A 13,002-nucleotide genomic window follows, 5' to 3' on the forward strand; every position below is an offset into this window, starting at 1 on the left:
TGGAGGCCCCGGACTGTGGCCCGTCGTTGGAGGTTCCGGACTGTGGCCCGTCGTTGGAGGTTCCGGACTGTGAAACGTCGCCGGAGGCTCTGGACTGGGTACTGTCGCCGGAAGCTCTGGACTGGGTACTGTCGCCGGAAGCCCTGTACTATGGAAGCGCACTGGAAGCCTGATGCGTGGTGCCGGAACTGGTGGTACCGGGCTGAGGACACGCTCCTCAGGGCGAGTGCGGGGAAGAGGCACAGGCCGTACTGGACTGTGGAAGCGCACTGGAGGCCTGATGCGTGGTGCCGGAACTGGTGGTACCGGGCTGAGGACACGCACCTCAGGGCGAGTGCGGGGAAGAGGCACAGGCCGTACTGGACTGTGGAAGTGCACTGGAGGCCTGATGAGTGGTGCCGGAACTGGTGATACACATCTAAAGTTTGCAAAAGAGCATCTGGATGTTCGAAAATATTCTGTGGATAGAATAAACTAAAGTTGAGTTGTTTGGAAGGATGGAACACACAACGCTATGTGTGAATAAAAAAAGGCACAGCACACCAACATCAAAACCTCATCCCAACTGTAAAGTATGGTGGAAGGAGCATCATGGTTTGGGGCTGCTTTGCTGCCTTAGTGCCTTGACAGCTTGCTATCATCGCCGGAAAAATGAATTCCCAAGTTTATCAAGACATTTTGCAGGAGAATGTAAGGCTATCTGTCCATGAATTGAATTTTAACAGGAGTTGGGTGATGCAACAGGACAATGACCCAAAGCACAGAAGTAAATCAACAACAAAATGGCTTCAACAGAAAATATGCCTTCTGGAGTGGCCAAGTCAGTGTCCTGACCTCAACCCGATTGAGATGCTGTGGCATGACCTCAAGAGAGTGGTTCACACTAGACATCCCAAGAATATTGTTGAACTGAAACAGTTTTGTAAAGAGGAATGGTCCAAAATTTCTTCTGACCATTGTGCAGGTCTGATCCGCAACTACAGAAAACGTTTGGTTGAGGTTATTGCTGCCAAAGGATGGTCAACCAGTTATTAAATCCAAGGGTTCACATACTTTTTGCACCCTGCACTGTGAATGTTTACACGGTGTGTGTTCAATAAAGACATGAAAACATATAATTGTTTGTGTTTTATTAGTTTAGGCAGACTGTGTTTGTCTATTGTTGTTACTTAGATGAAGATAAGATCACATTTTATGACCAATTTATGCAGAAATACAGGTAATTCCAAAGGGTTCACATACTTTTTCTTGCCACTGTATACTGTAGCCACGAAAGTAATACTAAGAGTATGTTGTGTAGTAAGCTGTTAGTAGCCCATGTGCCTCACCCTAATAATTCGGTCCCTTTCCCCCTCATAACTTAGCATACTGTTCTGACTTGGTGGTGCACATGTAGCCTATAGCCTGTTTTAGAGAAATGTAATCATTACATTTTTTAAGAGCTTTAATTTTCTGCTTATATCCTCCTTTATTTATCCTACAGTTTTGACTTGGTGTACAGGGAAAATACTTTAAGAACGGCCCATGTTCTGAATTCTGTCACTGTACATTTCAAAAGTGCTGAACAAATAGTTATATTGAATACGTCCGTCCTAGCTTGGATTGCCTCTTATCCGCAAATTTTTCCCTTATGCCATAGTTTGCACATCTCAATTGTCAGTAGAAACCCCATTTGTTTAAGCAAGTCAGCAATATCAGCTATGTTTTAAAAAAAGGCAGTAAATGAGGCTGAATGAACTGTTTCGCTGTTAGACAAGGCTCCGCTGATAGCCAGGTGTAGCAGTGGTAAGGATTAACTCCATGGTGCTGAAAGGAAAGCTCTGCTGTTGGGACAACAATTTGTGGGCACCGTTTGTCACCGTTACAGTGCAATTAATGTACTGTTTTAGTGTTGTGTTGTGTAGTGCCTTTGCTGGCATGTATCAAATATATATATTTTTTCCCCCACCAAGATGTACATGCTAAAATTGCCCTAATGTGTTTACTATCTCCTGCCTTAGTATACAGTAGGTGCTGAGATTAAATATGCTATGATGTCGGCTCCTATCACAAAGCAATACTGTAGCCTACCCATAATGTTAATTGTATTATGCTGCTTTGTGATCTCCTAACCAACGGTAAATGCATCTCTTAGGCCTACATTTGAATGTTTTTATTAGCCTACCATTATTATAATTCCCGTGCATTAAAACACCTACATTTTCCCCTTAAATTACAATATGTGCTTGCAGTACAGTTGATCAACCACTAGAAGTTATGTGTTCTGCTATCTCTGCACGAGTGCACGTAGTAGATGGACCGTAGAGATCACAGTAGTAAGGCACAAAAAAATGCAGGAGGCGGGAACAGTAAATAGATAAGCCAGTGCCCAGCGCTCGTGGATGCTCAGCGCAACAAGTTAGCTTGTTAGTCAGCCGAAATTTCATCTACTCGGTGCTCCTGCCTTTGTGTTGACAGCGCGACAACTCTGACAACCGTTTCCCCCCTTCCAGTCTTGTCTACCATTTTCACTTTACCCACGGACTTCTTCCTTTAGAATACGATTATGTGGACATTCGACCCTAATTTCTCTTCTCTGAGCCCGCCGCGGAAATGATATACTCGACAGCATATCTACCCAGTTTCCACGGTAGGTTTTATCCATGTCGAGACCGCAGACATTGTCAACGAGAGGCAGATTTATTTCTGCTTCGCTTTCCTGGTACTGTATTTACCGGTTATTTTACAAGATAGACAAGTTAATTGGAAATATGACAGACAGCTTATGGTAATGAACAGATGATTCAAGTCGGACAGTAACATTATTATTATTATGTTATTACATAACATCTAGGTTCGTGCTTGGTCATTGAATTATCCATTTGATTTACATAATGCAAATCTTCGACCCTCGTGCCACTGTGCGGTGGTAGTCTATGCACTCATCCTGCCTATTTAGCTATACATAATTACAAAGGAAACCAAAACTGATAAGTCATTCTTCTGTGCCAACTTTGTGCAGTGTTCATCTAGAACAATGAAAAAGGTGTGCAGAGAGATTTCCAGTGTGCTGACAATATGAAATCATGGCTGCTAAAATAGACTGCACGGTTCTCAGTAGTTTCTACTTTGGGAATGGAAACTTGTCACCCAGCACATGATGTTCCACTCATGGGTATGTCAGATATGTGGTTGGGGGTATTATGATTAGTTTAGCCAACAGCCCCATGTACATTTAGTGTCTGTCTGAAAGGGAATGACATGCATTTTCTAATGGTTAGTATCAAACGGGTCATACATTCCAGAGAGGGGTTAATAATTAGACACAAGTGTGTTTGAAAACATTTGGCATACTTTTGTATATATAGTGTAGCATCCTCTCTGATCTCCATGTAACCACTCATAGACTGAACCACATGATTATTATTAGATTCTTCTGACACAATGTATTATCCAGCTGCAACATCTAGCCCAGTGCTCCCTTGGGCTTGCATATTATGAAAAACTTCAAATAAATCGTTTTGACGGTATTGAAAAACCATCCTGTGGCTTTTTCCAAATACCGCGGTGTACGGTATATACTGTATATCGCCCAAGCCTATCACACAATACCAATTACAGCCATCAGAATTGTAAAAGCCCTCTTTATTGAAAGGTTAAACATGTTAACATTGCATATGGCCCGAAAGAGATGGATCAATTATTCTGTCCCATTATAATGGGGAATAGTCAGTTTTATTGTACTTGTATTGTAAATGAAAGGTGCTAATTGAGCACTGCAGGCTATGTTTGGCCAGCCTAATATTCTAAAGTGAAGTAGGTTGGGAGCGTCAAAGAGAACCCATTTATAAAACTGTGGACACAGCTCTCGGCGGCGAGGTAATTTACATCTCAAGGTTCTGTATCTGCTTGTTTTGTAGATATAACGGCTGTCTGAAAGTCAAGTTGGACAGATCAGCCTCAACTAAACCAAACAGTAAAATGGACTTCGTGGGCGAAGATATTACTTTACTAGTAAATTATTGAATTATTGCTTGTCATGCAACTTCCTTAGACCTATCCACCACACATGCCCCCTGTCTATTGGTATGCTTCTCCCATAATGACTGATTTACTGTGTGGCCTGGTGTGATGTTGTTTACAGTTTCCGGTCCACTAGGCTTAAGCCAAAATCTTTTTCTAGGGGGAAATGGTTCCCCTCCACAGAGTTGAGACAGGCACAATGTGGTCGTTTCCCCTAGCGTTGTTTGGAATGGACTCCTCGTTTGGGGACAGGGAGCACTGAAGGGATGAGATCACTCAAGGACACTTAAACAAGAGACCCATTGAGGAGATTTAGAAGCATTTTGGCTCTGATTTGGAGTCAGTAGCAGCACTACACAATATAACTGTTTGTGTTTGTTTAGTTGTAAAACCGCCGCCCCTTGTGTGTCTTTTGGACTCAAAGTTACTACTCATTAGAACTCCCGAAGAGCAGCCATTATCTATCGTTCTATCGTCTGTCAAATAACAGTGAACAGGACTCAAAGATTGAATCAATTTAATTTCAGTACAGTAGATGGGTGTTGATTCCAGCGAGAGGGGAATATTATTTTCGGAACCATTTTGCATCATCACTAATTAGCAGTTCAGCACATCAGCGTTTCTCGTACTGTTACGCAAAATCAAGGTGAACCTTTACTATCATAGAAGACATTAAACATCCATAACCAAACTGGCTAAAACTCTGTTGTTGGCCGATGGTAGCTATAGCTACACATGTTTACCTGAGTTCTAACGTCACTAACATTACCAGCAGCAGTAATAGTAAGTCCAAGTATAATGGCTAACACAAACATTGACCACGTTTACATGAGCACAGTATTCCGGATAGTAGCTCATATCCAGATTAAGGTCTTATTCAGGATAAGCTGTTTACATGCACCTTTGATATCCCACTCAGGAGTATCCCTTTAACCATGAATAAACAGAATATTCCTAATTTAAGTTCATATGGGTTAAATGGAATAGTAACTGAAATCTGGACACTGACTGTAGGGCCTATAACCTCTCACGTGTAGTCTAATATAATATTAACTCTGGCAGAATTATGCACTTCTTGCAGTAAAACGATATAACTTATGTTAATTTTGTCTCGGGAACAGGATTGGAGAAATATTATTTATTTGTTTTCTTTGACACTGTTATGCAAGCAGACAGTATTTCAACCACATAAATAATGCACCCAAGATGAACTGAAGTCTTATCAGAAACGTGTTTCATCGTTTTCTCAGCGTTTTATTTCCTTAAAACCGGTCAAACTGATGACATTTGGACATTTTTCAGAGGACCAGTCTTTCCACTGTTTTGAAGTTATTGCATTCTTGCCGGTCACTAAACGCCGACCTAAACGAAACAGACAACTTTACCGGTGTTAACTAGATTACTAATGCATTAATTCTATCGATGTAAGACATTCTTCAGGTGAGCGCTACTTTATTTTGTCTTCTGGGGCAACAAGTTATGACAGAAGAGAAGCTGCATGTATCTAACTATAGCTGACAAACAAATGGCCTACAAAGTGTTGGAAATTTGGTATATAGCCTCGTTATTGTTTTTTTATTGTGTTCCTTTTTCTTTTTTTCTTTTAGTTTATTTGGTAAATATTTTCTTAACTCTTCTTGAACTGCGCCGTAGGTTAAGTGCTTGTAAGTAAGCATTTCACGGTAATGTCTACACTTGTTGTATTATAATATGGCCTACCAAATGTCGGAAATTATAAGCAGAAACTTTTCTAAAATAGGGGTGAAAGTAGCCAGTAGGCTTTACAGTCCAGTACAGAGTATCAGCAAAATAAATTATTATGGAATTATTATGGTGGATTTAACTGCACAGGTGCCCTACTTTTCAAAGTGATTTGTTTGACAATGATGAAAACATCCCACAACAACCATGATATGCGAACCTGAGCCTGCACAGACCACAAAAAACTACAGTATATGCGATAAGATGTTTACATGCAACAGTATCCCGTCTAAGACCAGGCATCTTATCCGGGTTTGTCATAACCGGGATACAAGCTTTTTCGGGTTATTGTAAATGGGATATGTTATTGTAAATGGGATATGTTATTGTAAATGGGATATGATGTTTATATGCGTCAACTCAAAAACAGAATACTTGAGTACCCCGAATAATAATGGGATATTGGTGTGCATGTAAATGTGGTCAGTGGCTACCATAATATCCTGCAAGTTATATCAGCCAATAAAGATCAGGCAGTTGATCAAAAATAAAGACATATTTTGAAATAAACATTGACATTAATCCGATTGGTATTTGACCGTTAATTTCTGCAAAACTTGCAGTGTTGATGGAGTTGTTGTAGCTTGCTTGCTAGCTAGCTAGCTTATTCCATCCCCATACACCATGTTAAATCCGAGTGGGCCAGTTTGTTTTGCATGGCACGTTTTTTTAATCATCTACTAGCAACATAACATGACATAACTCTTTGGGCACTTTAGTACCTACTTACTTGATTCGCCTCCATCACCGAAGCCACCAGCAGGCTGTTCCTTTCTTGACTTCAAAGCTGCAGTGTATTGTTGGTATACGAGTTTTTGATAAATGTAATTCAAATTGCGAAAACAGAAGTATTTTTTTATAAACTTTTGCGTAAAGACCGTTTCGATGGAATATAATCAGTCGACGTTGTTTTAGATTTGTGGAATATATATTGTGTAGCCTTTCCTTTAACAGCACAGGTGAGGCTGGATTATTGATAAAATCTCTGAATGAAATATACTTTTGAACATCCAGTGGTTGTTTTTAATATTGTATCTAGATTATTTCTAACCATCATCTCAATGCTAGCCTGGTCCTAGATGTCTTTCGATCTCTGTGTGACAATGACCATGGGAGTTGGCAAGACAGCACACACAGATCTGGGACCAGGCCATCTCAGTGTACGTCACTCTGGTTCTGGTGGAGCTAGGACGCCAGACAGCACACACAGATCTGGGACCAGGCCATCTCATTGCACATCACTCTGGTCCTGGCGGAACTAGGACGCTAGACAGCCAGTCAGTCACCAAGGGGCTTACTGAACTTCAGAGAACATGACGCTTTGAATAAAAGTGGGAAGAGAAGAGCATGTTTCGCAGATGAAACCAGGAGATACCTGGTCTGCGGAGTCACCGGGCATTCACCTACACTGACCTCAGATCCAGTTCTTCCTACCTGACTACCTGACTGGCAAATTAGGATAAAGTTCTAGAAAGGAAAGATGGAGAGAGCAAGGTTGTGTAACTAATAAAAGGAAAATCTTACCAAGCACAGCATATACACAGAGTATACAAAACATTAGGAACACCTTCCTAATATTGAGTTGCACCCCCTTTTGCTCTCAGAACAGCCTCAATTAGTCGGGGCATGGACTCTAGAACTTGTCAAGCGTTCCACAGGGATGCTGGCCCATGTTGACACCAATGCTTCCCACGGTTGTGTCAAGTTGGCTGGATATCCTTTGGGTGGTGGACCATTATTGATACACAGAGGAAACTGTTGATTAAAGTGGATGTAACAAGTGACATCAATAAGAGAACATAGCTTTCACCTGGATTCACCTGGTCAGTCTGTCATGGAAAAAGTTCCTAATGTTTTGTACACTCAGTGTATCCAGGACCTCTGCACCAGGCGGTGTCAGAGGAAGGCCCCAAAAATGGTCAAAGACCCCAGCCACCCCAGTCATAGATTGTTCTCTCTACTACTGCATGGCAAGCGGTACCAGAGTGCCAAGTCTAGGACAAAAACGATTCTCAACAGTTTTTACCCCCAAGCCATAGGATTCCTGAACAGGTAATCAAATGGCTACCCAGACTATTTGCATTGTGTGCCACCCCCCCAACCCCTCTTTTACGCTGCTGCTACTCTCTGTGTATCATATATGCATAGTCACTTTAACTATACATTTATGTACATACTACCTCAATTGGCCCGACCAACCAGTGCCCCCGCACATTGGCTAACCGGGCTATCTGCATTGTGTCCCGCCACCCGCCAACCCCTCTTTTACGCTACTGCTACTCTCTGTTTATCATATATGCATAGTCACTTTAACCATATCTACATGTAAAGAGGGGAGAACAAGTATTTGATACACTGCCGATTTTGCAGGTTTTCCTACTTACAAAGCATGTAGAGGTCTGTAATTTTTATCATAGGTACACTTCAACTGTGAGAGACGGAATCGAAAACAAAAATCCAGAAAATCACATTGTATGATTTTTAAGTAATTAATTTGCATTTTATTGCATGACATAAGTATTTGATACATCAGAAAAACAGAACTTAATATTTGGTACAGAAACCTTTGTTTGCAATTACAGAGATCATACGTTTCCTGTAGTTCTTGACCAGGTTTGCACACACTGCAGCAGGGATTTTGGCCCACTCCTCCATACAGACCTTCTCCAGATCCTTCAGGTTTCGTGGCTGTCGCTGGGCAATACGGACTTTCAGCTCCCTCCAAAGATTTTCTATTGGGTTCATGTCTGGAGACTGGCTAGGCCACTCCAGGACCTTGAGATGCTTCTTACGGAGCCACTCCTTAGTTACCCTGGCTGTGTGTTTCGGGTCGTTGTCATGCTGGAAGACCCAGCCACGACCCATCTTCAATGCTCTTACTGAGGGAAGGAGGTTGTTGGCCAAGATCTCGCGATACATGGCCCCATCCATCCTCCCCTCAATACGGTGCAGTCGTCCTGTCCCCTTTGCAGAAAAGCATCCCCAAAGAATTATGTTTCCACCTCCATGCTTCACGGTTGGGATGGTGTTCTTGGGGTTGTACTCATCCTTCTTCTTCCTCCAAACACGGCGAGTGGAGTTTAGACCAAAAAGCTCTATTTTTGTCTCATCAGACCACATGACCTTCTCCCATTCCTCCTCTGGATCATTCAGATGGTCATTGGCAAACTTCAGACGGGCCTGGACATGCGCTGGCTTGAGCAGGGGGACCTTGCATGCGCTGCAGGATTTGAATCCACAACGGCGTAGTGTGTTACTAATGGTTTTCTTTGAGACTGTGGTCCCAGCTCTCTTCAGGTCATTGACCAGGTCCTGCCGTGTAGTTCTGGGCTGATCCCTCACCTTCCTCATGATCATTGATGCCCCACGAGGTGAGATCTTGCATGGAGCCCCAGACCGAGGGTGATTGATCGTCATCTTCAACTTCTTCCATTTTCTAACAATTGCGCCAACAGTTGTTGCCTTCTCACCAAGCTGCTTGCCTATTGTCCTGTAGCCCATCCCAGCCTTGTGCAGGTCTACAATTTTATCCCTGATGTCCTTACACAGCTCTCTGGTCTTGGCCATTGTGGAGAGGTTGGAGTCTGTTTGATTGAGTGTGTGGACAGGTGTCTTTTATACAGGTAACGAGTTCAAACAGATGCAGTTAATACAGGTAATGAGTGGAGAACAGGAGGGCTTCTTAAAGAAAAACTAACAGGTCTGTGAGAGCCAGAATTCTTACTGGCTGGTAGGTGTTCAAATACTTATGTCATGCAATAAAATGCAAATTAATTACTTAAAAATCATACAATGTGATTTTCTGGATTTTTGTTTTAGATTCCGTCTCTCACAGTTGAAGTGTACCTATGATAAAAATTACAGACCTCTACATGCTTTGTAAGTAGGAAAACCTGCAAAATCGGCAGTGTATCAAATACTTGTTCTCCCCACTGTACATACTACCTCAATCAGCCCGACTAACCGGTGCCTGTATGTAGCCTCGCTACTGTTATTTTTCACTGTCTTTTTACTGTTGTTTTATTTCTTTACTTACCTTTTGTTCACCTAATACCTTATTTGCACTGTTGGTTAGAGCCTGTAAGTAAGCATTTCACTGTAAGGTCTACACCTGTTGTATTCGGCGCACGTGACAAGTAAACTTTGATTTGATTTGATTTCTCAAAGGGGAATGCGTTGCTGTAAGCCGTGTATCCTGATTAAATCCGAAGGGAACAGACAGGGCAGGCACAGACACTTTGAATGATAGTTTGTTAATGCTAGGAATGTAACAAATTAAAATGTTTAAACCACCATTTTTTAAAATCGGTTTTCCACATGAATTCACAATGCAGCTGCGCTTCTGCCAGCAACAGTTTGGGCCTCACGGTGTGTCCCTTTCAGATGGTTAAGCATTGAACCTGTACTACCATTACTATACCTCAATTCCACCTTGCAAAGTTTGCATTTCATTCTCATTTATCTTCCCCAAAGTATTGTCATACAGGACTTCACCGCTGTCCCTTGCCTTTTTCTGCCATTTTTTCAACTGTTAACGACGATGACGTAGTGGTGGAGAGTCGACTCCAATTTAATTGATTCCTTGACTCCTGTCATGCTGACTCCCGGTGTAAACTCTAATTTCTGAGTGTCAAGATTCGATTCCGCTAGGACTCCACTCCTAAGATTCAGTATTTTTTGGAACGGAGGAGACTGATTAGTTGCCGTACTTCCGAAAACAGAAACACTTGCATCTTTCATAGCGAGCTAGCGAGGGACGAAGAGGGACAGGGGAGGGCAGGTAGACCACCAGGCAGACTGAGTCAGAACTGTGCACGAGGCCCATCTATGGACAATCAAAAGCTGTTTCTCGCAATGGACAGCTGTATCTCTTTTTGGCTTGCAATGTCTCGCAACTTCAGTCAAGCAGGGCCTATCATCAATGAATAGGCTAGGATATTGAGATGCAACACTTCGTTCTCCCAGTCACACACGGTATCTGCGTAAGCGTACGGGTTCGCTTCACGCTGTTCACAGCGTGGTAGCCAGGACACCAGAGCCTCGTGCTTCGACACTCTTAGTTGCTGCGGAAATTGACCCACTATACTGTTTACTTTCTGCATCTTCTCTAATCACAGTGGCGTAGGGTGAAGGTGGTTTATTGGTTGATTTGGCCTTGAGTGTGGAGATCAAGGAGAGTGTCTAAGCACGGCTTTATCGATCGCAGCTTCCACAGTCATGCTGCCGGTTGATGCAGGTTAACTGACTTGCCTAGTTAAATACAAAATATATAAAAAAATACTTAATATCGCTGTCTACATTTAAATTACGCATCTTGCCCTTTATAGCCTATCGTCTTGTTAGGCTATAAAACGGAAAATAATATGTTTTGTGATAACGGCACTGTGTTTTTCATTTAGGGATTTTTGTTAACGTTAAGGATCCCAATTTCGTTTCAAAGTTTTAATGTTCACACCCCTAGTTCCTGTATCATAGTGATCACACCTCAGTGGTCACACGTCAACCTGCATCAGGAAGCTGCGATCGATAAAGCCGTGCTTAGACACTCTCCTTGATCTCCACACTCAAGGCCAAATCAACCAATACACCACCTTCACCCTACGCCACTGTGATTAGAGAAGAGAAATGGGGATGAGACTAATTAGATCTATTTATGTTCCCAGCCACATCACAGGAAATGGGTTTCCAAGAATCAGGGAGCCATGGAAACCGTAGTCATGGTTTGTCTCGATGGAGCTTGTACCTATCTACTCAGGCAGTGTGTGTGATGTCCGCAGCTGTTGCAGATAGGATCACGTCAGGAGATGGGTGGACTGGAGAGAAAGGAAAGGAAGGGAACAGAGAGGCGTCAATTCTTCTTAAAGATGCTGTCTGGGACCTTAAGCACTTACTTCATAGCATATTGTACGGAACATTTCATACGAAATGGATGGCGTAGTACACAATTGTGCACAATTTTCGAGGGACCTGTTTTTGCTTGTGAGCACTACTTCCATAACTAATGGGTGACAATATACAAAAGCTCTGGAGCATCACTTTAATGACAGCTGAAGCCGACAGGAACAGGAAGCCAGATACACTTATATAGTACGACAACAGACTGACTTATATATTTTTTACATCTTATCCCATGTTTTTACTCTGAAATACATTTCGGCACATTCACTCTACTATTTCTATCCACCATTTCAACACTATCAGAATTCTGTTCCTATGTATTTATTTTTAGAAGTGGGTCTTTGTTCTGTTTAGCGCTGTTTTAAATTGTGACTCCCTTTTGAAGGCATTCATGTTTGTCTAAGGGAACGGAAAGGCTACACTTGCTCACAGATGATTCGTTTCGCAAACACTCTCAAGGTCCTCTGTTTTGTGTGCTACCTGACCTTTCGTGAGTTAACCTGCACTCTTCATATAGCCCAGGTTGTGTTTGCACTGGGTTTCTATCGGTTGACCATTAAACAAGGTGTCTCCTCATGTCCACTTTAGAACTCGGTAACAAGAAGAAGAAAATGCCCGACTCGAATGGCCTTTTCTCAGGCTGTTGCCATGGCGACTGAGAGAGGAAAATACCTGCATGCATAGCGGCCGTACGTGACTGTGTGGCAGAGTGAGATTTTGCAAGCAGTGGGGACAAAAGAAAGCCCACTGACAATATGTGCAAAATATGTGCAACACTGTCACGTTACTGCCAAGAGTTTTTTTTGTGGTGATGCGTTTGGTCTTTGTCGAGTAAGGAAGCCTTTGTCTATCCGTAGTGCAGGGCCACTGGACAGAGAATAACGAGCCAGGCTTGGCATGCAGTAGAGAGTAATTTCCTTATATTGCTCCATTCTCTTTTCACTGCCATTATTAAAAAACATCGTCCTCCCGAAACGTGTTGGTGGCCTGTAATCTACCCTCATCATCTCCTGTAATATTTCCCTCAAACAATAAGATCACTATTCCGTCTCATTTTACCGTTTCTCTTTTTTTGAGGTCATGGTGGGGATATAAAACTCCCTTTGTGTCCGGACAGTCCGGGCGGGCAGTGTCTGGTGCCAACTCTATCCCATGGCAGTCCCGACTCCCGTCACATTGCAACTAAAGAAAACACAATGCCAGCTAGTCCTCCGGACCAGCCCTGAGCTTTTCCCTGAGCTGCGTTTTGGACATCCTCCAAAAGCACAATTATCTCCTCTTCAGTGTCCTTGGGTGAGGTAGCATTGGTGAGGATTGGGAACCTGGCAAGATATAATTGAC

The 13,002-nt window shown here is 42.6% G+C and overlaps 1 protein-coding gene across 1 annotated transcript in view; it reads left to right on the forward strand.

Annotated features, from left to right (window-relative positions):
* Positions 1 to 2,404: 2,404 nt before the first annotated feature.
* The window catches only part of LOC120066612 (GRAM domain-containing protein 2A), a 64,256-nt gene continuing 53,658 nt past the window's right edge, over positions 2,405 to 13,002 (forward strand). The window contains exon 1 of the mRNA XM_039018037.1: positions 2,405 to 2,629. The gene's annotated coding sequence lies outside the window, so the exon portion shown is untranslated. The remainder of the gene's footprint in view (positions 2,630 to 13,002) is intronic.

Source organism: Salvelinus namaycush, chromosome 21 (genome assembly GCF_016432855.1).
Source record: "Salvelinus namaycush isolate Seneca chromosome 21, SaNama_1.0, whole genome shotgun sequence".
In the NCBI taxonomy this organism is placed as follows: domain Eukaryota; kingdom Metazoa; phylum Chordata; class Actinopteri; order Salmoniformes; family Salmonidae; genus Salvelinus; species Salvelinus namaycush.